General features: G+C 39.2%; 1 non-coding gene across 1 annotated transcript; it reads left to right on the forward strand.

The window, feature by feature from the left end:
- The first annotated feature begins 1536 nt into the window (after window positions 1–1536).
- Window positions 1537–1642, forward strand: LOC132600955 (small nucleolar RNA R71). Its single transcript, XR_009567409.1, has one exon. It is a non-coding gene; the product is annotated as a small nucleolar RNA R71 (small nucleolar RNA).
- Window positions 1643–4388: the final 2746 nt, after the last annotated feature.

Genomic DNA, 4388 nt, shown 5'->3' on the forward strand with positions numbered 1-4388 from the left:
TTCTATCGGCCATTTGGAGACGCATGCTTGTTGGTCTAGGTGTTCCCAAACCGAATTATTTATAGATGGCTAGTGGCATCAAATTAATACTAGCCCCATTATCACATAAAGCACGAGCAAAATCATGATGACCGATGGTGCAAGGGATAGTGAAAGCCCCGGGATCTCCCTTCTTCTCAACTTTTGATGACGAAATAATAGCGCTCACACAGTGGGTGACTCCCACCGTATCATGCTTGATTGGTATTTTTTCGTCAACAAGTCTTTCAAGTATTTAGCAAATCCCGGCATTTCTTGGAATGCATCAAGAAATGGGATATTCATTGACAACCCTTTCAATTGGTTGTAGAAGCATTGGAACTTGGCATCCTCCGTTCTTTTCATCAATCTTTGTGGGAACGGGGAAGGAGATTTATATGTTTGAGTCAAGGGTTTAATTGCTCCCGTGACCTTGCTTTTTTGGGTGCTACCTCCGGTAGATTTTTCAACACTTGGCACCTCATCACCCTCGAGAACAATAGGGTGTGCCTCCTTCTCTTTCTCAACAATAATAGGCACTTCAATTGGTGCTTCCAGGTCTTCTTCAATTTCTTCCTCAATAACCTCATCAACAATCGGCTCGACAATGATAGGTTCAACCACTCTCTGATTCACCGCATTAAGGATCTTTCCACTTCTAGTAGAAATATCTTTGCATGAGGCAATGTGATCACCTCCACTACCCTTGGGTTCAGAATTGTGTCGCTAGGAAGGCCCCCTCTTTGTGGTGGATGATGCTCACGAGAAAGATCTCGCATTTGTGACTCAAGTTTTTGAATCGAAGCGGTGTAAGAGACTACCACTTCAGTCAAATTTTCCATCTTCTTGTCACTCTTATTTTGGTTGTCCAATATCTTTTCAAGCATAGATTTCATTCGAGAGGTCCCTTGATCATTGGAAGGACCCTCTCGCCAATTTTGAGAGTTAGAAGAATGGCCCTTTGGTGGAACATAGGCATTGGAATTCCGATTACCATAATTGTTGTTGTTGTAATCCCTTCTGTCCGAACCACCATATTTATTTCGGCCATATTGATTTCTTTGTTGTTGGGGTCTCCATTGCTTTTGATAACCCCTTTGAGAGTTATCAATATAATTAGCATCCTCATGTTGTGGCTGCCCTTCTAGATAAGTTTCCTCCGAGACTTGGTATATTTCGGGAGCATGAGATGGCATCTCTTCAACAACATTCACACTCTTAGCTTCTTTCTCCGCAAGCCTCTTTGACAGCAAATCCACAGTGGTTTGCAATTGAGCAAAAGCATGATCTCGCTCATGATTTTCTTTGGCCACCGCGGCAACAGAGGGACTACCATATGACAAGATTTCACTATCATTTGAGTTCCAAGCTTGATTGTGGGTGGTGAGCTTATCGAGCAACCTGGTGATGTTAACAAATGATTTGTCCATGAAGCATCCCCCAGCTGCAGTATTGACAGCAATTTGATTCATTGTATCTAACCCCTTGTAGAACTTCTCGGTGAGAATAGCATCCGGAAACCCGTGAGATGGAGATTGAGCTAGATAGTACTTGAAACGCTCCCATGCCGAATATAATTGTTCACCCGGAAGTTGTTTGAACTCAAAGATCTTATCTCGAAGTTCAGCCTTTTTGCTTGGTGGGAACCACTTCTTCAAAAATGTATTGGCTAACTCGCTCCAGGTGTGAATAGAATTGTTGGGAAGCTTCTCATACCATTCCCTTGCTTGGCCAGCCAAAGAATATTTAAAGACCCGTAACCGAAGTGCATCAGCAGAAACATCACCTTGGGATTGTTGAGCACACATGTGCAGGAAATTCTTCAAATGTCGGAGTGGGCAGTCCTCCGAAGAATTTTGGAAACAACCTTCAAGTTTCAGTAGCTGATAGATAGAACTATCAATTTTGAAAGTAGCATTTCCAGTCCTAAGAGGGACCACAGCAAAAGCATAATCAGCTTTATTGATGAATTCCGCAAATATATTCTCATCTTCATCCTCTTCTGGTGCAGGTGGGTTCACTTGGAGCCCACCTTGGTGTTATACCCCGCGTTTTCAGAGCATGAGTATGACATGTACCTCACCGTAGTAATGGAGTGTCGGAGACGTCCCATTATGTTTTGAAAGGAACAAGCCATGGAAAGTACGTAACAACGAAGAAAAGGGGTGAAATACGATCTCGTAAGCCGTAATCGGGAAAAAGTATTTTGAAACACGAGAACATGGCCATTATTAGTATAATAAGTGATAAATATCATGTATGGAGAATTTCGGAATATTTCGAGATCGAGCAAATTGAAGAAAATAAATTCGACGAAAGTTTGAGAAATGTTAGACAGATTTTTAGTCAACTTTGAAGGGGTATATCTCCATGTATATTTGGCGTTTTAAGGTGTTTCAAAATCCTAAAATGAAGTTCGTCGAGTCTAGATTATACTGCAATAAATCGCTCGTTGATAGGACGTCGGAGTAGAGAATTATAGACGTTACAAACTGAGCGGACAAGCTGAAATAGTACTGCTACAGTACTGTAGCTACAGTGAACCGACTTCAGCAGCTATATAAGGGGCAAAAACCTCATTTTTTTCAGCACACAAATGTCTCAAACATTCCAGAAAAATCAGCAACCAAAAGAGAGCATATTTACCTCAAAAAAGTGAGGATTTTGAGGAATTTCAAGCTACGAAATACCAATCGAAGTCCGGGCAACGCGTAGACGCGATTATGATTTAATTTTGGAGTTGGAAGAGATTGGGAGCAAGTGAAAATTGAAGATCTTGTTACTTTGTGTTACTTTGATAAATACAAGGTATGAATCATTAAATTTCTTTCTTTATCAACATGGATTAAGAAATAATTGCAAGAATAAAGGTTATATTTTGTTGTGTTGAGGTTGTTGAATTATGGATTGAGGTTTGAAGAAAATTTTGGATAAAATATGTATATAATCATCTTGTAGAATGTTGAGGATGTTATTATTGATGTTGTTAGTATTAATTTCAACTTCTTTATGGAAATAAAGATTATTAAATAGTCGTATTACAAGTGGGTTAGTTAAGAAATTTAGGAAACATCGTGTGGGATGTTTTAGGAAGTATATTGGTATGGAAATGATTGTATTGATGTTGGTATTGTTATTGTTGTGTTGGTTGTTGAATTGAGAATTCGGGCTGGGCATATAAACAGGGGAGATGCTGCCTGAATTTCGACAGAATCTAAAAGGATTTTAATTAAAGTTTCGAGACGAGCGTATGATGATGATTCTAACAATATTATGAATGGTTCTATATGTAGATTACGAGGCTATCAATGATCTAAAGTGAATTGCAAGACAGGAAGTAAGTTGGAAGTCGAGAAATTATCCTACAGGTATGTTAAGACTCGTCCCTTTCTTTCAAGGCACGACTCCTATGATTATAACTCCATAAATGTGTTCATAGCCTTCTAATTTCCAAAAGTTAGATTTTCATGATTCCAAGGCATAACCCCTTCCTAATGATGCATGAATGTTTTCCAAAATGTTCGTATTACCTAAACCAGAGGTTTATGACTCCGTAAGCTTTTATGACAACAACGATGGATATATTTTACAATGACAACGATGATGTCAAGGGTGAGAATATTTCTATGATGAGAATGATTTCATGTTTAATGGTTCCAAGTTTATGATTTTCAATGACGATATAAGAATGTTGAACTATTTCTTGATGTCTCAATTTTATTCGTCGATGATGACTATTCTTTTTAAGATTCCAAAAGTATATAAATTGATGCCTTATGAAATTTATGATCTTATTCTATGTTTTCTCTAAATGTTATTCTTCATTGATAGTCTCACCTTATAATAATTGTCCCTTCAAGGTGAGACAAACCAACGATGATTGTTCCATAATATAATCGGAGGTTACTGACCTTACGTCACTCCGATACAGTTGTGGCTTTTGATTGGGCTCTTATGCATGCTTTATATATATATGTATGTATTTTCTCACACCGCGCCGCACTATAGTCGGCCGGGCAGGCACGTAGATGTGCACACCACTGCAGTGGGCATGTTATGATATTGCTCCGGACGCGGGAGGCCTGGACGCAGGCTAATGATGATAACACCGAGCCTTGATGGTCGGGCATGATATTATATATGACACCGTGCCTAAATGGCCGGGCATGTTACTATGTATATGTATAAAAAAAATGTTTTTTTTAAAAAGCTAAGCATGCATGACATCCGTCTTACGAGGCTTTTAGATGTACAGGTTATCTCTCTTATTCCTTGTTACGTTTCATATCTATGGTATGTTGTTACTCATGCCTTACATACTCAGTACATTATTCGTATTGACGCCCCTTCTTGTGGGCGCTGCGTTTCAT

The sequence above is a fragment of the Lycium barbarum genome, chromosome 6, assembly GCF_019175385.1.
Source record: "Lycium barbarum isolate Lr01 chromosome 6, ASM1917538v2, whole genome shotgun sequence".
In the NCBI taxonomy this organism is placed as follows: Eukaryota; Viridiplantae; Streptophyta; class Magnoliopsida; order Solanales; family Solanaceae; genus Lycium; species Lycium barbarum.